Here is a 26,699-nt window from a genome sequence, read left to right on the forward strand (position 1 = left end):
ATGTGCTGTACATACGGTAAATGCGCAGACGCCTGAGCCAAAATTGTCAGGGATGAAGATTTCACAGCTCACTGTGCATGAGCTCCTCAGCCCAGCAAAGTCTTCTGTGAGCCGCTCCTCATGATGAGGGGGAGTGCCACTGATAAACCCGGAACTGGGTGCTTTTAGTTATTAGCCCTGAAGTGCCAAAGAATGATTGTTCATCGGTGACACTCGTCACAGAGTGTGGTGGGGTCAGCAACCAGGGCCGGAATGGGAACCAAAACCGGCCCTGGCAAAGTGCTCGGCCGGCCTCCCGCCCCCCGGGCGGGAGGGGGGGAGCACTTTGCCAGGGCCGCTTTTCAGCCGATTTTGTTACAGGGCCGATTTTGCAGCTATGCTGCAAAAACGGCTCTGCAACAAAAACGGCCCCCAGGGCCCAAAACCGGCCCCCGCCCTTTGCGGCCGACCGGGTGCCCACAACGGCCAGTCCGGGCCTGTCAGCAACTCTTACTGACCTCATCCCACTTTGTGACGTGTTAAGAAAGGTCCTTCTGTGATTGGATGACCCATGACAAAGCAAAAGTAAGGATGTGGTAAGATCTTTGTTCCGAAAAAACAGAGGCTCCAGGAAACTCGAGGAAACAACAGAGGCTTCCTTCCCACCACCCATGGATTACTGCCACTTCCCGGAAAAAATTTTTTTTTTGTGTTGGGTGTGTGCGTGTATGTAAGTATGAATGATTGTGCATTTGTGCATGCTGTGAATTGGTGTGTATGTGCTGGGTGCGAATATGCATGTGAAAGAAAGTGTGCATGTTTGTGTGCCCTCCTCACTCCTACCGCACATTATCGGCCGCCATTGTCTTTGAGCAAGGCCTAAATGCATGGATGCATGAGTGGAACGGCAGACACCATCTCTTCATTTGTTGTTGTAGTGTGTCATCAATGCAATCCCTGTGTATGGAAGCAAGAGAGGTCCCAATGCAGTGAAAGCCAGAACATTGTGAGAAAGACATCAGGAAAAGGGTTGGGAGCATGCATCTGTGAATGAGCCTGCTGTCTGCTTCTTATGGTGCCAGCAGCTTGTATAAACACAGAGCTCACAGTTTTCCACTTAGCAAGTAGCCACCACCTGCCATTGGCAGTCAATAAGTCAGTACTTTGTTGCCATAGGAGGTCTGGCAAAAGACTTGTATTTTTCCTTGTGAGTTGTAAGGCTAGGGGTACACCCCTTTCCCCTTGTGAATTTCTATATTTTGCAATTTGTGAAATGTAATTCACAGTGCCTTTTCCTAATTCTAGAGAATATTTGCATATTGTTAATGGAAACCTTTTGCTTTCCCTGCAGCAACTACATTGAGCAGATGTACATTTACAAATAAATTACATGTGTATTAATTAGATTCTTCAAGTTATATGGTACCTTTCAAGACACTTACTCCAGAGCTGCATATATGAGAGTTATAGAAGATATAAAGATTAATAAAATACCAGCAAACAATGACTAAACCAATAGGTATGGCATTGACTGGCAGCCATTTTACTTTATTGATTATTGTTTTGTCATGTTTTGATAAAATTGTATTGTTGTGGGAGTTACTGGGCCCTCGTCAATTTAAAATAAAAACATTACCTTAAACTAAAATATGTTTTTGGTCTCAGAAAGCATACATTGACATAGTAGCCCCTAGCAATGAAGGGAAGTACATTGTAGGTGGATGTGTTTCTTGTGAAAGGGCAGAATGCAGTCACTCACAGTGAAGTTAGCAAATGGATAAAGTGGACTGACCAATTGCTCCATGCAGTATGTTTTAGTGGGCTGAAGAAGTATGTGACTGACACAACAGCAGACCAAATGAATGAAGAGGGCAGGCCGAAAGTCCCTGTAAATAAGTATATTTTATGTATAAATTTAGTAAAGTCAGAAGGTTTTTGCTAATGCCAGACCTGAAAATATCTACATTATATTACATATAGAAGAACATTCTGGTGAAAATTAGACCTACATTCTGAAGTCTAAAACGATGCTGTGCAGATTACATCACGTTCTGTTGTCCTCGTGTCTCTTACTGCCAAGAGTTCTTTTGATTATGAACTCTGTAAAGATCAGTTGAGAATCAAAACACATCCCATTGGACAAAGGAATGTTGATCAAACTGGTGAGGGATAAGAGGGCACTCACAGAACTCTGCTCACTCCAATCAAACCGACTGCATCCTGAGTCCCACTGTAATATTCATTGTCAAAAACCCACACATTTTCCACAGAATCACTGCAGAGATAAACCAATGATGTCCTGTTTGATTTCATCCTGTTCAGCCTAGAAAGCAGCCAAAAGGCCACATATGTTTTTCATTGGCTTTCTGCGGTAGTGTTAACTAATGTGGGGCAGGTGGAATCCTATTCAGGATACTCTTAAGAGTTTCTGATGGTAAAATGTTGTTCTGACGAGTAAGGATGGCTGTACACCAAACACAGATTTGTATTTTTGCATCAATTTGACCTTTTGAAAAATGCACCACACTTAGGGGCCAGATGTAGGTAAATACTATTTACCTATTCTTAAATAACGAATCATAACGATTCGGTATTTAAGAATAGGTAAATAGTATGTAGGTAATTTTTCGGTATATTTTACCGATTCTGTAAAATTCGGTATTTACGGAATCGGTATTTACCGATTCGGTAATTGCCATTCATTCCTATGGGCCTGGAGGCCCATAGGAACGAATGTCAATTACCGAATCGGTAAATACCGATTCGGTAAAAGGGGGAAAACATTGAAGGGTGGCAGGGTAACACTTTGACACCCTGTTGCACCCCTCAATTGTGTACGGGTGCACATGTTGCAGACATACATGCCCTAATGTAGTTGGTGGTAAATAAGGAATCCTTAACTGAGGAATGCACTAACTTGAGTGCTCCCTACATCCTGGATTCCGTAATTTACAGAATCGGTATGTTAAGAATTCAGTATTTTACCGAATCCTTAAATTACCGATTCTGTAAAATACCGAATCCTACAAAAATGCCACCTACATCTAAAAAGCCCAATACCGGTCAGTAACGGCCGAAATTCGGTAATTTCGGCCGTTACCGACCGGTATTGGGCGACCTACATCTGGCCCTTAGTCTGTCAACACCTAGCTGCACTTCTTGAAGGAACACAAAAACAAAAAATGTACAGTACCTATTAATATAGGTTAGTTTGGCAAACAGTCTCCATGAACGCTTTCTGAAACTTGAAATAAGTGAGAGGGTCAGGTACCTCATACATTTCTGTTTCTGGGAGATGAATAAATCGGTAGAGCATGGGGGAATTTTTTTTTACTGTTTGCTTGCAATGACTGTGGGCAGTGTGCTGTGATCCTGACGGGGGCACGGAAAGGAAAATCCAAATGGAGGGTCCTTGATATTTGAAAAATCATGTACAAATTGATCTACAGCAAGGTCTAGGGATGTGAAGTAGAATTTGGTTGGCTGAAGAGAGGTAGCATCCTAGGACTCAGTGCATCTTTTTATGGCTGTAGTATTTGATTTGATTTCATTGATTCATTTGTTGGTAGAGAAGAGAGTTTTGGCACTGACTAATAAATTGATGTGTTTTAGTAAATAGAGTGTTTGAAGGACAGCTTCACAGATGGTATCAACCCTTTTGATCTGCCTACTTAGACAGCTGAGATATGCCTGATAAAATGACCAAGAATGTGGGTTCAGGTTTGATGCTGTCTTGTTCCCAGTACACTATGTCAAATTAGAGGCGAACATGTTCTTTAGCTAAGAGTCCTGTGAAGGATTCAGACCTGCTTTATTCTCTAAGGCTGCATTTCAGGCATTGCAATGCAAACACTACATACTGTACATTTAATTTAGGGAATTACACTGTATTTGGGGCTTTCAAAAATCTTGCTGAACCAACTCAAATAACTTTGCAACACAACTGCATGCCTCATTTGTATGGATTTCCACTGTTAGATGCTATGCTTTCTCTCCCGTAGCATATTAAGTTTAAATCAAACTGGTGTGAGAGTTTATTAGGGAATCTATTGTAGAGTCTCACTGTAAATAAAACCAACTTATGTGTGTGTTCCAACTAGAACTGCAGCCTACTTTGTCCTGTAATGAATGATGCCAGCTACCTAGAAACACTATTTTTATTTCTTGGCCTCACCTTTTTGGAGCAGTTTACTGACAGAATGATAATTCCATTTTCCTCACAAAAAATACAAGACTTCACTTTCTTTCCATTAAAGCATAGTTTTACAGTACTTGCCAGTGCTAAGCCATCATAGGTTTACTTGTGTTCCATAATCATCATCCAAACTCTACCATGTCATGGGGCTTATTAGGGTTCTCAGCTTCAAACATGCATTTGTAGCAGTACTAACACCTTACGTGTTCTGGGACCCAAACACTGGAATTCTTAACCTCTTGGTGTGTGACTGAGTGAGGATCTCATTATGGTTCCTGCTTCCACTTGTTTACCACCAGTGGGGGGAGAAGACTGCAAGTCGTTGCAAATGGGGCAACTGCTGAGGCACTGATGCACTCTATGCACTTAGTTTTATGGGTGAGGTTTCTGGGCTCGATGTACTGGCATGTTCCACGATGGGAAGTAAGAATATGATTTGCTCCTAGTTTGGGATCCATTGAGTTTGAGATTTGACATGATTGTCAATGTTTCCATAGAGGACAGGCATTTTTCCAGGGCTTAATATGGTCCATGTTGGGTTCATGCATTTCTGTGCATACCAATGACACAAGCAGCGCCCTGTCCATAGGGGTGAAGGGGCCACGCCTCCTCACCTTTTGCAGTAAAGAGTGTCAGTCAGACTGAGCAAAGGTCAGCCTGACAGACACTCTTCCTGTTTCGGTCAGGCAGCCAGGAGTTAGAATTGCGCTACATGCGCAGGCTCATGGCTGCCTGAGCTGAACTTTGTCATGCTGAGGTTTTCATAGCCCTGTGGGTGTGACCTCAGGCTGGCAAAAGTACCTTAAGGCCCTTCCCCTCATGACAAGGGGGAGCGTCACTGATTTCCTCGGACATAAGAGCTTCAGTTTTAATCCCTGAAGTGCTGAGGGCAAAGTGTCAATCAGTGACACCTCTTCACATTGTGGGTTAGTGTCAGCAGTCTCACTGACTGCATCCCACTCTGTGACGAGTGAGGGACTGTCAGCCAATGAGAGAAGACAGCAGTCAGGGCCGTACTGGCCATAGCGGGCACCGGGAAATCCCCCGGTGCGCCGCACGGGTGGGGCTGGTTTTGGACCCCTGGGGGCCGTCTTTGTTACAAGCCGTTTTTGCAGCATATCTGCAAAATCGGTCCTGTAACAAAATCGGCCGACAACCGGCCCCGGCAAAGAGCTCGGCGGCACATCCAACCCCCCCTAGTGGGGAGGGGGGCCGGCCGAGCACTTTGCCAGGGCCGGTTGTGATTCCCAGTCTGAACCTCGGAGGCTATCCCACTTGGGAGCGGCGGAGCAGGTAAGATTTTTGTTTTTGAATGTTTGGTGCGTGTGTTTGTATAAATGTAATAATGTATTGTGAGCAGGAGCGTAACACAGGCCCCCGCAGCCCACGCGGTGCGGGGGGGGGGCCCTAGCTCCAAGGGGCCCTCGTGGCACTGAACTCTGGCCGGGAGAGCTCCTGATTGAGCCCGGAGGGGGCCCCCCTAAGTACCGTGCAGGGAGGCCCCTTCACAATTACCGACCACCACTAAATGACACCCAGGAGTCTGGATGTTGATTGAAAATACTAAAGTGGACCCGAAATGCGGAAGGCCTTAGGGAACTCCGCAAGTGATCTGGTGTGAATCAAAAAGAAAGAGTCACATTTGGATATATTGAGTGAGTGTGGGGCCAAGAAGATGGTGAGCTAAGGCAGAAGAGTCTGAAATGAATTTACTAAAGGGACGGATATCCAGACGAATCTTACGTTTCATCATGCCAAGCACTGTGCTCAGATCACAATGCATTGAATGTCACATCTTATGCAAAAAAGCATAAGTGCCCAGGAAAGAAATGCATAGACACACCCCAAATACTCGAAGCCCCATATTTTGGATTTACTTGAGATTACTTGTGGAAAAAAAGACAGATGGTAACAAACGCATTTTTGCAACTTGTCGAGATTCCTGTGAAATGGGTAAAGCTTGTCTGCATTTATGCCTGTAAAAATAACATGATTTGCCGAGGCGTATTCAGATGTTCTTTTATGAATCACAAATTCAGGAGAAAGTGACATGATTCCTGTCACGTGACTCCCGCAAACATGCACCCCAAATATTTTGGCAAGTATTTTGCCACATTTTTTGACATTTTGTTGAATAACAACCTTTACTGCAGGGTACTCCCTCGCTGCGGCAGGTTTTAAATTCCTTTCATTCCCATCAGGTCCGTTTGTGGCGCCAGGGGATCGCTGGACCGACTACATGGCACGCGCAAATGGCAGCGCAGAGGAGAACATGCAGAAGCCATTGACATTTCCCTCCATTTATTTCCGTTGCCATTGTCATCTATCAAAGAGCAGATGTTTTCGTTTTTCACTCTCTCTTGAAAACGCAGCAAAAGCCATAATTCTGTAACTGTTACTTGTCAGATGGTTGCCATAGGAATCACGTTGATTCAGTGGCATCGGAAAATGGGATATGAAACTTCTCGGAACAATCCAGCTGAGGGCGGGGAATGAACTCAAAGCCCCCCTGCTACTAAAATGATGAGCATTTGAATTTTCCTATTTTAAGCTACTACTATTCCCTCCTTTAATTGTTTTCCACGGTTCCTGGTGCATTTTTAACTCTTCTGAATTTTACTTCCAAAAATGCGATTTTTTTTTGTCTTCAAGTCGCCGCATTGTTTTCAATAATTCCTCATTGTTCATTCATTACTTTTTCATATTGAGTTCATTCTTTTGGCCTTTTCAAGTGGGGAGTAACCACGTGGTCTTTCGTGGTGTGAGACTACCATTAGATTAACATTAAGAGAAGTCAATTTTAAGGATAATTAAATAACTTCACGTTCCCTGTATCTTTTGAGGTACAATTGTATGAGTGTCACTGTGCATTTTTCCAAGTAAATGTTGAATTTATAAAAGCTCACACCACAGTTGTATGTCAGAATATGGACAAAAAAAATCAGTGTACAAAAATGTAATGCCCAGAATCAGTATGTCATCAGAGAGATTTGGAGTTAAAGTACTAATCCATATATATAACTAAATATACTTATCTTCTCAAAATTGTGATAGGCGATATTCTGGGTACAATATTTTTATAGGATGATAATTACAATAAAGAAAACTGTACTGCCCTACGGGGATCTAATGTCTTACTCAGGGATATTAATTTAAAATGTTTCACATGAGCCAAGGCCATATCCCAGGTTTAATACAATGTCATGGAGAGTCCAACAATTCAGAAGCACTCAAACATGTAGGTGGATTCAAGTGTTCGCCTGAGCATATTTAAGAGGTAGTCATTAGATATACATATGGCATGGGTCTATTGCCAAAATACTGAGTTTTAATTTAATGTAAAAACACTGTTGCCTCCGGCATATTAATACGGTCAATTAATAATATTTCTGTTGGGAGGGTTGGACACCAATTGGAGAGACTTTCAGGGACAGAGAACCAATTCGGCGACAACGTAAATAAAATGCTAACTGAGCTTAAGTCCTCTATCAGATTTTAGAATATATTGCCACTATCCGTGACTGGAAGAATTGCCATTGCCAAAATTGTCTTCTTCACAGGTGTTTGTATGGAATTCAGCGCTCCACGTGCCCAATTCTAGGAGCTACTTTTATGGAAGTTGACAGCCTACTGCGACCCTGAAATGGGCAGGTAAGAAGAGGAGTAGGGTTGGATTAAATTAGCTAAAGTCGAACAGAGAAGAGGAAGGTCTTGGGCAACATGCTACTAAATGGTGCTCTGAAGACGACAACTGGAAACAAAGACTCTTCGAGGGCCTACCTCGGGCAGAGAATCTATCAATGCAGCTAATGGCAGAAGTCAGGCAGGATAAACGATGTTGTACAGTAGGTTGCTAGGTTCTAAAAACTGTGGGGAAGGTTGTTCTGCGTAAGCCCCCTTTTTCTAGGAAAATGCCCATGTGTTGGATACAGCCCTTCCTGAAAATTTTCAGGAATATGTCCACGATAAAGTGGAGTGGGGGAGTGTGAGACATGAGGTGATTTATACCCAGGAGAGTCTTGTCTCATATTTCAAGAAGCACAAGAGAAATTTCAGGTAGGTCTAGGTCAGTTTCTGCAGTTCATTAAACTGAATAGGATGAGCAGGGACACATGGGGATGCTTCTCCGTAGCCCCTAAAGACACAAATACACTGGAGGTGTTATTGGCTACAGGGTAAATCAAGGGCCAGGTCTCACGCATATAGGAAGAGCTAAAGAAGGATAGTGTTTGAGAAGTACTAATAGTAAAATTTAAATGGGAGGAAGACATGCAGGGACTCTCATCCAACAACAAATGGAGCAAAGCATGTGCCCAGGTGAGGCGTTATCTAGCAATAGTTGATTCAAACTTGCACATTTTTATATATTGCACAGTACTTATATTTAACCTAAAAGGCCACACGAAATCTACTCAGCCAAGCTAGATTAAATACTCAATATGGGATAGTCCTTTCTTGGTTTCTTCACATAACTTGGTGTTGTATTGAAGTGAGCCCCTTTCGGAAGGAAGTAGTCAAGAGACTGCAGGAATTTATTGGTATAAAAAGGAGTTATTGGTCCAGCACTGACTTTTGGGGCTTTTTCTTTTCCGAAATGAAGAAAATGAATTACTGCTTTGTCACACGTGGACTGCTGTTCGCAAAGTGAAGACTAGCTTGTGGCTGTCCAGTAATGGGCCAATAATGCAGGAATGGATAAGGCACAGAGTGGGCATTAGCAAAATAAAGATGCATGACAGAGGTATAGATGCATAATACTCATGATAGAGCATTAGACCATAGTATGATTTGGGGTGATATGTTGCAGATGTTTATAATCCCCATATTGGTTGACTCTGACACAGAGGGGTCAGAATTTAGTCAACTAACACCACAAATCAGGACTTGGGAATCTGAGCTGCTTTCGGAAACAAATGGGAAAGAAACATCTTAGTGACAGTGGTTGATAACAGTGAGACAAATGATGGTTGAACCCTCTATAAATATTATATTGTCATCTATGTAGATTTTCGTACATGTGTACTGATAAAGGTCGCCTGCAATGAATGTAAACTGTAACCCAGGTGAATGGCCCATTGTATATTGTGAATATGTTATATGCCCAATTGTTTTTGTATTATTTTCTCTATGTAAATATTTCACAAAAGAAAGAAAAAAATCACTGTGGGTAGGACTGGCTGCCACAGGAAATGGGGTTCTTCCCTGGACATTTCTTAGACATTTTGTCCCGGTTCATTATGACCATTGGCAGACCAACCTGTGTAGGGTTCCCCAAGAAACTCTTAGGAGTATCATGGCACACATTCACAGGGCCACATTCAGAGTTCGTTGGGATGGGAGCACTGCCAGCAATTGCTGGTGCTCCTGAACAGTAAAATTGGTGGTCCCCCTCCAAAGCTTAGCTGTTTCCACCATTGACAGTGATTTACTGGTGGTCCCTCCACCTCTGGACCGCCAGATCCTACGAACTGTCACTGTGTTCTATATAGAGCAGGTAGATGGCTGTTGATTTTTCCCTATCGGGGCTGGCATTCAAGGTACGGGGGGGATGGGGGGGGGGGTGACGCTGGTGCCTCTTGTGACGACTTTGCAGGCTGCTAGCCATGCCATTAAAGAATCCCCAAGTCTCTGCAAGAGAGTACTGCTTTCATTGATGTAAAAACCTTAACAATTATACATATATATCAGACAAACTATCTTTGTTATTGGACAAAGTTTAGTTATCAGTAAATAAATGGGCATATCAAACTTATTTCAAGCAAAGTGACAGTGATAACATTTTTAGTGCCTGGATTGGGAGAACCTATCTGCTGACTTTTCAGGCTGTTTTAGACATGGCCTAGCCAGATACTGACAATAAAATAAAGCCACATTCCATTTCAAAACAAGCACAAATATCGAGTTGCTGTAGAACTAGCACGTCGGAAAGAAAATGACATTTATACAGCCCACAATTTACCTGTACCTGTCAACAACGAGGTCGCATTGGCTGAAATAATACTTTTGACATTAATTGCATTTCCTCGACAACTGCCATTTTAAGAGAAGCACAGCTTGGTTTGCATCAGACACTGCAATTCGCAAGCCAGCAAATGCATAGCCTTGAAAGCGACAATGCCAAGGCCCTTCAACGACAGCGATAGAGCGCTCGCTACCTTAAGCTTACCATTGTCAGCTCCTGGCTAATTTGTCAAGCGAAGCTCAGCCAAGGTGCCGGAGGCGGTGTCAAATTTCAGGGAGTGCAAAAAAAACATTGTGCGGTATTGAAATTGGCTTTTATTTCACTCCTTTATAAAAATCCGCTACAAAGATGTGGAACATGGAGAGCAGTCAGGGCACAAACGCATTATTCAGCCGCCTATTAGTTTCGAAGGGAAGTGACAGTTGTAGAACCTGTCGCCGCCTTCTTTAAAAAAAACAGAAGCACTGACGATATAAGTGAGACACTTCCTTTCCCATCTCCTTAAATTTGACTTTTCAAGAATACTAAAGAATTTTGGTGGCTTTACAAGACTAGTAAAGTTCACAAATATCCTCCTAGAAAATTTGTGGATACTGGTAATTGACTATATAACATTTTAATGTCATAGGCCGTCAAACATACTTTTGTTTCGTGCTGGCAGCGTGGTGAAATTGTTAGACAATGGATAAAATAAATTATGGATATTCCATCTGTCCTCCAGAACAGCTCTCAATTCTGCGGCAAGCACTGTACTGCTGAAGAGTCTCCATGCACTAGACTCTAGACTCCAAAATTGCATTGAATCAGCACAAATGGACTGCCCTCTGCACCACGCTTAGAATATCCCTTCCATACATGTCAAGGGAAGTCGAATAACTCCATTCCTAAGGTCACCGATAGCCACTTGGTTTTACTGACTACAAAAATGAACATGAATACACATTTGTAATAAAATATATTTATTTTACACCGGAAGACATTAATGCCCTTTACAACAACTCACTTAATATGAGGCTTCTTCACTCTATGAAGAACATCTAAGGGTAGTCGAGAAAGAACACCTATCTTCATGTACCCTAGGCCTCATCATCTGGATACTGTTCTCGCTTCACTTAATCTTTTAAACTACAGAGCACTTCATTCACTGCAACAGCCTCTGATCTTGATATCACCAATGATGGTGACCTCCCACATGAGGTCCCAATGCTTGTATTCAGACACTTACTTCCACTTAGAGGCTCTTGCCTTGTGCCGTATCAATTCATCACACCACTAACTAGCACACACTTTACGTGGGCTCTACAACTACAACACTGAACATTAAAAACTGCAGTTAGAAAATCTTGGAAACTTATGTGGAAGAAACTACTTTACATCTAGTGTAGTATTTGCATTTATATATCAGAAGTGGATATGATTCTTATGCTAGATTCTAAAGGGGATCTGGCCTTGTAGTTCTGGCTGGACTGGCACAGTTAGAGAAAGATAAATAATGATTTGCAAATGGATGGTCTCTGTTCAGTTGTGGCTACTGTTTAGAAGCAGCAATGGGGCGGATGAGGGCAAAGGGCCGGAAGGGGGAATCGGGTAACAAAATTTACCGGATGGCCAGCCGCAGTCACTTCTCCTGTGTCCCGTCCTCTTCCTGGCTTCTTGTTAGAAACAGGAAGCAGGAAGCAACAGAGTTCCTGCGCTCCCCGCAGCCAATCACAACGCTGTAATGCAGCGTTGTGATTGGGCTGAGCACCGTAACACAGCGCTCAGCCAGGGGCTGGAGGGGTGGGCATGTTCTCCATGCAGGATGTAATGCAGCCTGCATGGAGAACAGGGAATTGTGCATGACTGTTTTGGGCGGACTGAGAGGGCCGACTAAACAGTCATTTCGCACAATAATGTTCTACCACTCCTCCCCTGCTCTGCAGTCCTGCCCGGCCCCCTCACACACGCTGCCGCAGCAGGAGGTCAACATAAAATGATAATAACATTAGTTCATATTTTATTTTTTCCTTTCTTTTGCTACTTTGTGGCAGAGGGGCAATGCTCCTCCGCCATAGCGGAGGAGCCGCCACTGTCTCTGTATTCAGTGGCAAAGTGGACAAAAACAATTATCTGTAATACTGCATGAGCAATTCCAGAGGTTGAGATTAATTTAAGTAGTCATTCCTTCACCTTATTTGTTGAGATAATGGCTTTGGTTACTTAGAGTTTCTAAGTCTAGGCACATGGTTGTATTCCAGAGTGAAAAATAACAAATCTGCTCACATTGGCAGTAATTCAAAATTTTAAACAAACCAGTGAAGCTGAAAGATTTGTAGGGGCAAATAAAGTGCAAGTTACATGTTCTGTGACCTGATGTATATGCTTAAGTTATTCACAAAGGCGACCATTAACTTGTGCATCTTTACACGTGCAACATTACGTTATTATTGTGTAGTATGGTGTTTGACTGAATCCCACTACCAGGGCAGGGAGTAAAAGATCCAGAGGAGTGGATAAAAGGAAAGCTTTATGAAAAACCACAAACTCAAGAGATTGTGGGTATTCACAAACGTTCTCTGACCCACTCCCACCCTTGAAATTGTCAAATATCTACTCCTGTAAAATGCAGGAGTAAAAATTTGGAGGGTTGCTATGGGAATGGAATACCTAAAACACTGAAGAGGGTGCTGTAGAGGTGGTTCTCCACAGGAAATTAGGTTTACCCCTTGAAGAAAAATACACAAACGTATGTAATTTTCTCATACATAGTTGTGTGCTTTGTTCAACTGCAGATGTGGAAATGTCTCTGCATAGTCATAACTGCAAATTCACAGCAGGTTTTCTGGTGTACACTTGGAAAACTATGATTTTACAATATACATAAATGTACGACCGTGCGTGGTCATAAACCCAAGGCCGGCTTTAGCGCTGGCGGCACACGGTGTGACAATAATTTTGGCCGCCCCCACACCTCATGACCGCCTCCTTGGATTCTCTCACTACCACCGAGCAAAAGTGCCCCTCATCTCACCAATCATAAGTTATTGCCAAACACAGCGCCCCAAGACCCTGAGGTCAGTGCCCACTCCACAGGTCAGCGCCCAGTGCGGCTGCACCAGTCGCCCTGCCCTAAAGCCGGCCCAGCATAAACCTTGGGTTAGATTTCTTTCTTGTATTATTTTTAAGCGTCGGGCCCAGGGACAGTTCACCCATGTAGGCCAGGGGGCATTTCCCTGGGGGCCGGAGCCATTGGAGTCTTGTTTTTTAAGGCCCAGATCACATGGTGGTGCCTCTGTGATTTACTCCAGCTACATTACACAGGCACAACGAATGCTTTGGGAAAGATAGAAAAGAGAGAAAGGAGAGAGGAGCGAGTGAGACGGAGCGAGAGAAAGGGAGAGAGAGAGAGAGAGAGAGAGAGGTGGTAGGGAAAGTTCTGGTTTTGAACATGTATGCAGGGCTGTGGTTGGTCCCCATTCTAGCAATAATCATTTCCATGGCAGCTGTGCTTACCACAGGATTTCTGTACTCCTTCCTGTGGTTCCAATTGTTCCACCAAATCACGTCCCATGCCCTAAATTGATAATGTCTTAAATATGTCAACCCTCTGTACTAAAATGTCTGTGTTTGAATAAAAGTGAACCTGCTATCTCTCCTTTGTTTCACTGCTTGTTTTGTGCTGCAATCTTTTGATGGCTGCATCGAGCACTTCTATCTCTGTTTTCTCCAAGCGCCCGGTTCCGTTTACGAGGCAGTTCTGTTTAATTAATTTCATCTTTTTCCATGCACGGAAAGCAATGGTGTGCTTGATAAATTGAAGCCATCAGTATCGGGTTAAAATGCTAATTTTAAAACAAAATCTACACACAGGCGCAAGATAAGGTGGGGAAGAAAGGAATGACCTTGGAGGGGAAGCCGGTGCTCTTGAATGGGAGCACACACAATATGACTGCTCTGACACTAGCATTTCCAATTGGACTGAGCAAAGCACAATTTAATATCTTAAGAAACAGAGGCGCCTTTTAATTATGCTATTGTCATAATGCAAGCGAAGGAGCAGCTAGTTACAGAGGAAGGTAAACACGCTTAGCCAGGAGGCAGTCTTATAATTTACTACTCTCAAGCTGAGCTGCAAGAAAAGAGGAAGTATCTCCTCACTGTTTGATGGAAATCTCTGATGTGTGCCCTTTTAGAGCAGGCATAAAAGAAGACAGTAAATCAGCAATGCACCATAAAATACCATTGGAAACTGCTGGAATCAGGTACAAGGAGCCACAGTTCCAACAGCAGCACTTAAAATAAGGAAACATAAACATTATAGCGGCTATCAGAAGCAGAATGTGGACGCGGGATGCAGGTTCGTTCCATGTACCAACAACAAACATGATTATACCTTCTTCGAGATCAGAGCTGAGAATGGTGCCAGGTCTGTGCAGTGAGGCAACAAAACTTGTGGGGACCCCCTGCAGAGTGAATTGAGGGGGACCTCACACTCTGAACCCAGTCAGGAGCTCTTAGGCCTGACCATGCACAGTGCTGGCAGGGGCCACCCGCATCACAGGGCCCGCGTGGGCTATTGTTATGCCACGGGTCTGTGTCGCAAACCCTCAGTAACGCCACGAGGGAATGTATTTGCTGCTTATTCGCCATGCTGCTACTAGTGAGAACACAGATGGTGTTTCACATGCTATTAATGAAAATGTTTATCCCTTCTGGACTTGTGCTTACCTTCCTGACGTGTTTATCTATTTATTTGAAAGTTTTATATTGCACAACATGGTCGCAGTAGGCCCACCGCAGTGTGGATGATTGAGCGGCACACCATGTGGAGCAATAGTTTGTCAATAACCAGAATCAACAATATGTGGTGTGTCATGCCATATTCAATATTGCTCAGGTTCAACCACTGTCACCATGGCCCCCGGTCACATGCTACCCTGAACATCTCAATTTTTTCATAAAATCCCGTTGATGGGTCTCCCATTAATCTAGCAATTAGGGTATTACATAAATTGTAAACACAAACTCGCAAAGCTATGCTGCCAAGTTCTTGTAAAAAAGACTATTGGTTGTTAGGTCAGATGGGGGTGCTCGGGTATTGGGGAATGAATTTCCCCAGTCTCTGCTTAGTATGTTAAACGTAAACTTCAACTTCCCAGGACATCACCGGGGATTTTCTTTAAATTTATGCCCACTCCATCTACTTGCCTTTGCTGAAATTACATTACAACCTGTTGAGGAGTTTGTTGGAGGAGTTGGTGCATATTACACTGTTAGGTATGAATCCCTTACCCACACACTATCATGTATAGACTTTTTAAATGCTGTTATTCGGTGCAATTATGCCACAGCAACGAAAAACAAAACTGATTTTGGAGAAAATTGGGCAGGAGACGGGGATTAGCTGGAAAATGGGAATATCTACTACTACATAGGTGGGGGTTAAGTGATATTTAAAGAGGTTTTTAGTGAGCTACATGCAAATGCTAAAACACACTGACAAACAGTAAGACTATTGTTACCTACAAAAGTTGGATGTATGACGTTACAACGCATACTTTTACAACGACTACCATTACAACGCATTTTTTACAACGCAAAAACTTTTACAGCGCATACAATTACAACGCAGGATTTTACAACGCAAGTACCTTTACAACGCATACCATTACAACGTAAATATTGGTAAGTATATAATTTTTTTTTAATATAAATTAATTTAAATTATTAAAATATAATTAAATGTAATGTAATTTTATTTAATTAATTTAATTTAAAAATAACTTTAATTTATTTTTACAAATGAACCCTGTATCCCAAAAACTGAAAACTGACCCTGAACCCTAAAAATACCCCTTTACCCAAAAACTGAAAACTGACCCTGAACCCTAAAAATACCCCTGTACCCCAAAAACTGAAAATTGACCCTGAACCCTAAAAATACCCCTTTACCCAAAAACTGAAAACTGACCCTGAACCCTAAAAATACCCCTTTACCCCAAAAACTGAAAACTGACCCTGAACCCTAAAAATACCCCTTTACCCAAAAACCCAAAACTTACCCTGAACCCTAAAAATACCCCATACCCAAAAACACAAACATATAATATTTTAAAAATAATTATATACTTACCAATACTTACGTTGTAATGGTATGCGTTGTAAAAGTACTAGCGTTGTAAAATCCTGCGTTGTAATGGTATGCGTTGTTAACGTTTTTGCGTTGTAAAAATTACGTTGTAATGGTAGTTCGTTGTAAAAGTTGCGTTGTAAAGGTTGTTTCCCACAAAAGTTACATCTATGAAAGTAGTACTACTGACCAAATAGGCTCAAATCTACTTTAGCCAATTCTTGCAGTAAGTCAAACATTATAGATGGCCAACCACTGTTACAGCAACACACTCTATTAGTAATAAATGGAGGCAAGGAAAACACTTGTATCACATAGGAAGCAATATGGAAAGAAATTAACAATATTTTTGGATGTCTGTAATTAGGTGTAATACTGTTTTTTTTATTAAACGAATATTGGTAAATGAAAACAAGATTTTAAGTTTCATGTTCTATAAAACACTTATTATACCACGGCTACAAGCATTTGCAACACACTTGCTACTACAAGGTTGGATGGACTGAATATTAATGCTTTTATCACACCCATCAGCAGGTGAACATCTCTATAACATCAACCAATTGCATATACCATGCTCATGTAAGAAAGGTAGGGACTTTATTTTAGCATTCTAGTTTATATTTGTGTTGACCTGCGACTAATTTTGAGGAAAATAGTTGCGGAACAATTACAGTCAGCGGATCAACAACTTTGATATTTGCATGGAAGTGGTCATTGTTGTTTTTAAACTGATTGATTCTTGACATGGTTACAGACTGGGTGTAGTTGTTCAATTCATCTACAATCTACTCCAAGACCATACCTGCACACGTCAAATTAATGACCACTTTACACCACCTGCCGCTGGATTTTTCCAGAGGGTCAGCATAGGCACTATCACCATCTCAGGGGTTAAACTAATCATGATGCTTGGGATATGTACAGAGATACATCACCAGCCTAGTGCCCCATATATTGCCCTGCTACAAAAGTCCACTTGTTCCAGCTGTTGCTCATACAACACTAGATATGTGGTCTGTATGTCAGAGAGAGAGATTGCATTCAGAACAATTTTAACATCTCTGGAAATAAGGTGAGGTGTGTCAGTGGTTGTGCATGAGAGACATGAACATAATGTCTGGCAATTAGTGAAGGGTGATGAAAGGACAGAGTGGTGTGAGTGGTGACACAGGAACACATTTCAAAAGATGGGTGTTGAGTTATTACGTGGCCTTACAACAGGGTTTCCTGCAACAGGCAGGCCATATAGTAAACCAGGGTGCATGGTGGTCAGGACCTGCTCCTTGGGGAAGATGAGACAGTCTCCAGACAGAACATTTCTCAAATGTACCAAAAAGAACTTCTCCTTCGTCCGTTTCCTCTCATCCTGCCACTTTTCTTTTAGGTCACATACCACCAATACATTGATGGGTCTGTCGACTCCTGCCAGGTGGCTTTCATCACAGAGTTTCTATTCATAGCAAACTACCCATTGTTTGAAGATAAGGTAAGGCACTGGAGTTTAAACCTTAGAAAGGACACAGGGCTACTGAGGCCCACCTCACTTTCAGTTTCTAGCACTATCTTCATGACTGTTGAGTGCAAGGGCGGAAAGGGATGTGATGGCTATCAAAGGGCACCTCTGACTGCTCCTTATTGATACCCATCCCTCCTCATGCTTTCCAGTGAAACGCAAAGAAAGAAAGTTACAGGACCAAGCAGTAAGCATTGTGCTTGAGACAAAGCAGACAAATGAAGAACGTGAGGAAATATTAAAAATGTGTCCAACAACTCATTTTTCCACAGGAAGCTAAATAGCCACTCAAACTACGCCACCCTGCCTGACAACATAGCCAATCAATCCTACTGCAAAAAAAAGACTCAAGGAAAGAAGTGCACATGAATGATGGAGCACAGCACAATTTAAACGGGAGTGGATGCTGCATGGCACCATTTTGGTTCTCTGTGGGGCAGAAAAGCAGTTTCAAAATAGACACCGAGCCAAATGGCCTGCAGCATTTCCTGGGGAAAGTCAATAAGAAAGTCAATAAGATTGTCCACAATTTGCTTTTTTCCTTCCATCACTCACAGAGATCCTGTTGTCACTTTTCAAGAAACATAATATGGTCTGCCTCCCTGACGGACTTCACAGCTGAAACATTCCCTATTCATCAATGAAGATGAATTGAAGCATTATCGCAATAGATATCCATTCCCTGTCACCATCATGTATGTAGCGTGATCTTAGTCTGAAACAAAATGCACAGCAGATTTCAAGATATATCTTGATGTTAAATACTGAACACGCTTAGTACGATCTGCTAGTTCAACGGGTTATTATACATATACATTAACAATTATTACAAATATTATAACCCATTGAACTAGCAAGTAGGTAAGCGTGTTCAGTATTTCCCATAAAAAATCTGCTCCGGGTATGTTTCTTTCTATCTATCTATCTATCTATCTATCTATCTATCTATCTATCTATCTATCTATCTATCTATCTATCTATCTATCTATCCATCTATCAATCTATTTATCTATCTATCTTGTCACTGAAAAAACAAAGGTCAAAGTGATATTGTAGTTAGGTGAACATTTCAGTGACAACGTAACATTTTAAGCTAATAAAAAAACACAGTTATAATTATCTCTAGTAACTACAACTCATGCCCTAAGGTAACTATAATTCGCGCCAGAGGCTGCAAAGCTGCTATGCAAGATATAGTATGCATGGCGATTTTACAAGATGCTTTCCGTAATTAACCATTACAGGTGATTTTCAGTGGTCTTTCAGTTTTCATAGGTAACCATAACTATACATTATCTGTTGTTTTTTGAGAGCTTTTAATACATTTACGTTAAGCTCCTAAAAATCAATGTCAACCATAACTTCTCTCTGTGTTTTTTTCAGAGCAAATCTTTTTTTAACGATATACTTCATCCTACTTTAAAACCAGTACATGGTGCAAATCACCATTCCACATGACCTTTGACTGTGCATAGTTTAGGTTTGTTCCAGGACCTGGCCACAGGCAAGGACCTGGGGATAGGTCACCATGGATAGTCAACTCCTGATGCATAATGCCTGGGCCCATGAGCAGCCGAGATTGGCTGTAGAGGCTGGCCTATGGCCATGCCCAACAAACGTGCTAAAAGTGGCAATCCCTTCTACTCACAGCCACATGTGCGCGCACAGCAGGGTTGGCCGCAGGGTCGTTCCTTTATCCCAGCCCTGGCTAATCACCACTAAACATACCAGAGACCTTGTATTGGCCGCAGGGTCTCTACTCTATGGCCAAGGCCTATGATCCATCCACTGCAGGTGACCTTTAAGGGCCTATAAGTTAAACAATAGTTCTCAATCGTGTCAGTAGTTACCAGACTAAAAATCCCATCTAGGGAATTTCATAGTTTACAAACTAGTACAGTTAGTGAACTGCTCCAAGAGGGTCCAACAAGGGCCCAGGACTTTCCGAGTTTGCAGCTCCATACAGGGTTCATGAACTTCCGAACCTGGAAGCATTCACCTGTTCCTATTGGGGATTGCAAATTCTAGGAAGGGTTTGTGAACCCTGTTCCTCAAACCAATTATGTTTTTATTTTAAAACTATGGAGGCCCACCTGAAATACCACAAATTACTGTTAACAGTCATGGATATATTTTCACTTCCATACAGTTAATTGGAGCCTTTCTGCCCCTTACCCAAAATACCCTGAAATAGATGCCAGGAAAAAAACTCACTTATCCAATTAGATTGATTTAGTTTTTTAAATTTGGATCCACACCCGTCATTGAACCCGGGTTCAAGAACAAATGGCAAACCAACAGTCTGGACATCTCTAGTATTTAACCCTTTGAAACCCACCTAAAACATTTTTGTAATGATAATTAACCAAAAACTAATGAAAGTTACAGTTTCATGCCAAGTTTCATGTAATTACACTCAGTCATGTTTCTGTAGCAGAGAGCAAAGATTTCTTGGGAATTAAAATAGTAAATACAGCATTTTACCCCACCTTTTTTCCTACTCTCCTGGATGGATCTGCACAAAACTGGCTATGCCAAGACAAATATTTATTTTGAAAAGTTTTGTCAAAGGTATCATCAAAACAATAGAAATGTCACCAGAACACCAAGATGGCAATAAAGGACCATAACATAAGGTACCCGATATGCATGTTTTTATTACATATTTATTTTGCAGTAGTTAGTTTGAAACAGGTGGTTTTTCTAAAAGGGAAAAGTTTATTGAAAATAGTAAATGAAATGCTGGATGATACTTTTTGGCTGTTTGTAGTAAAAAGAAAAGAACTACTTAATTATGTTGGTTAAGAATGTAGAATTAAGAAGAAAAACAGCCTTTGCATTTGTATGAAATTGGGTTATTAGTTGAGAGGAGTGAAGGTCCCACTCAAACTATAAACACAATTCTTGTCAGGTTGAATCACAAAAGTCAGTAAATAAAACTGTGCTTTACCCTATTATAACTTGACATAAAGAAGTCAGGCTTATAGAGGTAAGGTGTAAAGTATTAATGCACCACTCAAACTGTAATAAATTGAGCACACGACACAAGAAAGCTAATTTAGAAAAATAGAGAAAAACTTAATGAATACAATGACGTCCACACATCAAAAATTCAAACACATGAACCAGAGTTACGAGTTTTTTTAAAGTTTTAAGTGAAAATGTGCCAAAAAGCACATGGACAAGCTGGTCTAGGGCAAAGTCACAAGTTCGGGTAGAACACAATTGAGCACTGGTTGGATACAGGGTCTAGGTTTGCCTTGAAGAAATACCTTCTCATATCTGAGTGAAGAGATACTGTTTGCGCAGGAAGGCCTGTGAAAAGGTCATTGTCGGTGCAAGAGCAGGTCGCCCGTCCCAGTCGGTCACAGTTATAGCACTGGAGATTTGCAATGACGGTTGACATGGGCTGTCCCTGTAGTAGTAAAGAGCAGGATGCATTGGGGCATCGTGTTGGCAGCCACTGAGGATGGTCTCTGTCGAAGCAAAGAGCAGATCACGGCTGGACCTTACTGTTGGGGTCAGCGCTGCAGTTGAATCTCGTCACAAAGAGGTCACTTTGCCGCCACCGGGAGCACAAAACTTCTGTATCTTCATCTCTACTTCAAGAGGAGTACCCTCCAACAGCAGACAAGGGTTCAAGACCTGGAGGGCACCTCTTGGCATTCAGGTCCAGTTGTGTGCTGGTCATCTGGGAAGTTGCAGGGAAGCCTCTGGAAGCTTGTTGTGTCCCTGTAGCTCCAGCAAGAGGTCTGCCAACTGACCCTTGAAATCACTTCGGAGAGCCTGGGTTTAAGGCTCTCCAGATAGTAGGTCAGTCCTTCTTCTGAAACTTCTACAGGTACGGGAGGTTTCTGATGAGAGGTTCTGAAGGTGCCACTTTTATATCTGGTACCAGCCTTTGTGTGGGGGATTTCCTTGACTTACCTAAAAGCGGTGCTGGTCAGTTAATTGCTTTCCCTTGGTCCTTGCTCCAAACTGTCTAGGGTGACAAAGGCATGGGAGGGCTGGGTGCCAGATTCCTTTGTGTGTACTGCAGGCAGGGCCTTTTGAAGTGTAATCAGGGTAGGGCACAACTCCTGCACAGCCATCCTGTCAAAAATCTCCTTTCCCCTCACACCTAGACCTCAATGTCTGGAAGCAATATAGAACCCCCAACAGGTGAGCCCATCAATGGCAGAAAGGCACAGTAGGGTTGGGCAGAAAATGGCCAACTTGCTCTAAAAGTAGCATTTTCGAAACTGTAACTTAAAATCCAACTTTACCATTAAAGAGGATTTTAGTTTGAAATTGAAGTTAACAATTGTTAAGTATAATAAGCTAATCTGGTGTTAGCCTATGGGAGAAATAGCCTTACAGCAGTTTAAAAAACGACTTTAGCAGTTTTTCATTCCCAGGACATATACATCTTAAACCCACATGTGCTACTTTTTCAATTCCATGCACCCTGCCCTTGGGGGTAGTCAGGGTCTACTTAGGTATGCTTTGTAAGTATTAAAAAGGAAAGTTTAGGCCTCGCAAACATTTTTATGGAATTGGAAAACTTAACTACATGCTGCATTGGCAGGTCTGAGACATGTTTTCCAGGGCTACTTTAATGGGTGGCACAATGGGTGCTGCAACCTATTTGTATCCTTTAATTTACAGGCCTTAGGTGGTACCATTTACTAGGGACTTAAAAAGTATATTCATTTTGCCAATTTTAGTGCATGCCTATGTTACCACGATAAAAGAACGAGCACAAGCACTTTGCCAGTGGTTAGAAGAGCAAAAGAGCACAGAGTCCTAATGCCAACAAAAACATGTTCCGCAGAAAAAAATCAGGAAATGAAGGCAAAACGTTTGGGGGGGAACCATGCCATGAATGTTGGTCTAACAGCAGTCTTAACTTTACAAGCGCTATGTGGAAGGGAGAGAGTGGTGAAGCTGTTCTCTTCATGGTGAAACAAAAAATGAGCATTTATTAGATTTAAAATGTTTGGATTTTGAATGTGTTCAAAAGCATGTGATGCACTTATGCATGATGTGCTGAAATGCAAGAGGCGATCAACATCAAGTACACATTTCTTGCTCACTACGACAAACTTTATTGGAGTCCAATTATTTATTTATGATGTAAGAATATTAATGAAAAATGCATACACTAGAAAACAATTTATTGAAAACTATCTCAGGGAAAAAAAAGTGTAATTGTTTAGGCATTTCTGACTGCACAGTCCGCAGTCCAGACACAGTTTTGTGAGGAGTTTAATGATAATTGGTGCAGCCATCTTCAAGGTGTACAGCACAAATCTAAAACGGAGTCACTGAAAAACGTATTTCCAACAACCTCCTAAGTTCCCAAAGGCTGATTACACTTCTTCCAAAAATTAAGCTTGCAATACCAGAATGGCACAAATGTACATTTCTCGAAAATAGTTGCAGTGTGTTTTTTGTATATCCTGTCTTGTTTTATTATTGATATTGGAATTTCTACTGCAGATGTCTACAACTATTTAAGCCTCTTTATTTTCCAGTCTGGAACATATCATTCCAAATCACTCTTGCTGTCAACAGAGATATTTAGTTACCTAACTCTGGGGCGCATGCAAACTAAGATTTGAGATGAGGGGAATTTTGAATATATGCTACTTTGCACTAGAAGGAATGTAGCTATTGGGTCTGGACGTGTAGTGCAATTGTACCGAGGCCTTATCAGTTCAGAGTGAGTGAGGTTGCATGTTGATGAGTTCTGTGCTAATGTTTTGTAGAGTAAGGGTGTGTTTCATAAGCTTGATCCCTGTGGTTGGGTTCTGCCATTGAAGGAAAAGCCTGTCCTTATAACCTCCCTTAAGAGATGGCAAAAAATAAAAAAGTTAAAAACAGCTCAGACTTCACAAATTTCTTTCAAGCTCGTGGAAACAAAAAATGGGCAACACTAGGTAGGGAGTCCGTAAGTAAAGTGGGTGGCCTGGCACCACTTGGCTTCTATTGCTGTGCCCTTCCACACATTCAGACTGGTCAATGGTGTGGATTGCAGCTAGGCTCAGCTCTCACTATTCCTAGTACCACCCGCCCATCCCTCTCTTTCCTGACCCTTCCCGCCCCCTATCGAGCAGACAGGGCAGAGTTCCACTCCTCATATCTACACACCTTCAGCTGGCAGCATTCCTTGGTGTAGAGTGCTCCAACCTCAGGACATCCTCAGGCAAGAAATTTCCCATGGCAGAGGCTGAGGATGGATTTAGTTTCACCCAAGGCAAGTCAGGCAACTTTAATTTATTTTGCCAAGGGCGTAGTCCCCAACTCCATTCTAATTCACAGACAAAATTAACATTTTCACTCACCTAGGCAACACGAGTTGGATCAAATGTGAGCCTTCTTCAGGATAACAGAATGGAACATCCAACTCCTGTATGAGCCCAATCAGAATAACCGTTGTATATTCCAACCTCTGCATTCCACTTTTCCAGTCAGCTCGTGCAGAGTTCGAGGTCAACTGTGCCACAACCTGCTCTTTCTTCAGAGTTATTTCCTATCCTTTCTAGTCAGCAATTTAAAAACAGCATGACGGTTACTATTATTGATGTACTAGGCCGCCATTACTTGTGGCACTTTCTGAAGTCACCCCCTGTGTTATGCAACAAGTAGCAGGAATGACGTCATGCTGATTTGGTTTACATCAGCGGGGATAGAGACGCCTCATAAAATCTGAAAAATGCTGCCAAAATTAAGACAGCTGCAACCTTCCTTAAAGAGCTTCGTAAATTATTAAGGATTTCCATTTATAGTGCGTCAGTCTGGGCATGCTAATGAATTAAAAGGTTGTTTATACCACCGTCCTATGACGAAGCTTCGTGGCGCGAGGGAGCGGCAGAGCTTCTGGTTTGCTCTGTCACTTCGCAGAAGGTCGTTTGGCCTGACCTCGAGCTTGTTTTGCACGCGCCGCATTCGTCTCAGCTGAAAGAGTGATGTCATACTCAGCCGGGCGGGGCCGCTGCTCGCGCTGCTTGCTGACTTGGCAGGGACGTCCTGGGAGAGGCAGCACTTCAGAACATCAGAAAACTGTTGGCAGCAGACAAAGGCCGTCCTCTCCATCAAAGCATATGCTCCTCTTGGTTGACTGTCCCCGAGGAGGCCTTACACACCAGTTGCTTATGGAATTAATCTATGTTTCAGTCTCAACAACCTTTGGGAGTAAGAATAAGCCATGTGCCAAATTTGCGTCCGCTGTATGTGTTAGGGATTAAATAGTCGTGCCAGGGCTTTAAGTGGGACGGGTCTCACCGGTGCTGAGCACCGGCAGTTTTTCAAAAGGTGCCTTGAAACGGGTCTCGATCGGGCTCTGTTTTGTGTCCTGGCACAGGCGGTGTTATGTTGTATGTCTCTTTAACCGCATGCGTGCGGCATGATTCCCCCCGTACGCTGGATTTTGCGAAAGCGCACTTTACATGACGAGCTGGGCTCGTCATGAGCGTGCGAGGAGGCTACCTCATGACGAGCCCAGCTCGTCATGAGCGTCGAAGGGGTTAAGATGCACAAGTGTTAGAATGCAGAATGGTATTGTGTGGGTATTCCATGTGGAACATTGTTGGTCTGCTGAGCTGTTGAAAGGAAGACATCGCTTCCCTGGCTCTCACCTGTTATTACCAATTTTCCTATGAATAAATATATTCTACAACTATATCTTGTTGGAGTACTTCACTACAGATTGGCGACGAGGGAAACTGGAGTTCTACACGGAAATCTACAGAAGAATAGTTAATATTGAAGAGAATTCGAAATTTTTTATTTTTTATTTTTTAAGAAAACAAGAAACGGACCGGAGTGAACGATTGCTGTGAGTTACACTTTAATAATTATTGCGCTGTTGCCACCGCTTATACCCAACTGCGCTTTACCCTTGGTTACAATTGTGCCTAGCGCCACTGTTGGTATAACCGTTGAGGTTACTGGGTACCTGCATCTTTTGACCTGCGATCAACATTCCATCTGCATGCGCTGACTTGCTCGTGAAGGACTGCGCACGTCACTTGGCTACGCAACCACAGTCAATAGCGCGTCTTTAGGAACTGACGTCAGACGCAGGTCACGCAGCGTGACCCCAACGTGGCGGCCATTTTGAACACCTTGTTTACAATTTTTTTGATCGTTGCGGAGACGATCGACTTTGCGAATAAAGGCTTCAGCAATATATAAAGTTCACAGCGCATGAGAGAGGAACAACTACAATTGGGAAATATACATTCCGGTCAAGACATTAAGGTGAAGTAGATATAAAACAGTTATTTGGTAATTAATTTACAACAGGTGAGAAGTTCGGGAGAAGGTTGTTTTTTTTAATTAATACTTCACAGTGCATGGAAGAAGGTGACTGCATTGTGAGTACTGTTGATAAGGACAGAGACATGGCACAGCAAAATTTTTCAATTAGTCCTCCGGAACCATTTTGGGTTAAAGGTGCTCAACCCAGTATAAAATGGGTAGAATGGAAAGAGTATTTTGTTAATTATTTAGAAGCTGTGGATGAAACAAAGAAAATGAAATCTGAACAAAAAAAAGAGAATTCTACTACATTCCTTAGGTCCCATTGGTTTAAAGAATTTCTCTAGGATGAGTAAATCTGATGACTCCGATCTTGATGAGTTTGAGAATGCGATCAAAAATATGGATACGTATTTTGCACCCAAAGTATGTATTGGGGTCATAAGACACAAATTTTTTCAAAGGAAACAAACTAAAGAGGAAACTGTGGATGAGTGGATGGACGACCTTAAAAATCTTGCCATTGACTGTAAATTTGACAATTTACATGATGACCTAATACGTGATCAACTAGTGATGCACAACAACAACTCTGCCCTACAAGATCGTCTTTGGGTTAATGGTGATGCACCTCTTGATGATGTGGTAGCCATCATGAGGAAATCCGAAATGTCTGGGAGGTGTGCTACAGTCG

At 42.3% G+C, this 26,699-nt stretch overlaps 1 protein-coding gene across 1 annotated transcript in view; it reads right to left on the reverse strand.

The window, feature by feature from the left end:
• The window catches only part of CAMTA1 (calmodulin binding transcription activator 1), a 3,172,802-nt gene that overhangs the window by 949,128 nt on the left and 2,196,975 nt on the right, over positions 1–26,699 (reverse strand). The window lies entirely within an intron of this gene.

Source organism: Lissotriton helveticus, chromosome 5_1 (genome assembly GCF_964261635.1).
Source record: "Lissotriton helveticus chromosome 5_1, aLisHel1.1, whole genome shotgun sequence".
In the NCBI taxonomy this organism is placed as follows: Eukaryota; Metazoa; Chordata; class Amphibia; order Caudata; family Salamandridae; genus Lissotriton; species Lissotriton helveticus.